The sequence below is a fragment of the Trypanosoma theileri genome (assembly GCF_002087225.1).
Source record: "Trypanosoma theileri isolate Edinburgh chromosome Unknown TM35_Tth_104_V1, whole genome shotgun sequence".
NCBI lineage: Eukaryota > Euglenozoa > Kinetoplastea > Trypanosomatida > Trypanosomatidae > Trypanosoma > Trypanosoma theileri.
The window spans coordinates 3,926-4,510 of NW_021639946.1; positions in this window are offsets into that span (position 1 = coordinate 3,926).

The window sequence follows — 585 nt, forward strand, 5'->3', positions numbered from 1 at the left end:
CTGAACTCACAAACAACAAGAAGGGTGATGCAGACAGCAGCAGCAGTATCAGCAGTTCTGTGTGGGTGCGTGTACCACTACTGATTGTGGTTACAGTGGCCTGTATTCTTGTGTGCTGAACGGGTGGTCCTCATCTGAGGACGAATAATAATAATGGTTTAACTAACATAATCATATTTGGGTGCATCCCCATGGGTGAATAAAATTAATAATCTGTTTACCAGCTTTTTCTCTTTTAATTCGAGTTTCTTTTCTTTTACTTTTTTTTGGGTGTGATCCTTTTCTAATAATTCCATTACTTGCTTTTCCCGTTGTGTGTTTGCGGAAAACTGGGCTGTTCTCTTCACTGACGGTATACATCTCTTGCTAGTACACACAGATGTGTGTGTGCAGTAATTTAATACATAAACTAGAGCTGTTGGGTATTGTGTGTGTGTGTGTGCATGGTCTTGCACTGTGATAATGATGATGAACTGCTTTTTTGCAGTGGGGGAAAACAGGAAATAACAATAATAACAGATGAGTTTATATTTATAATTGCGTATATACACACATATAGAGTTACACCCATAGTTGGTGTATTTC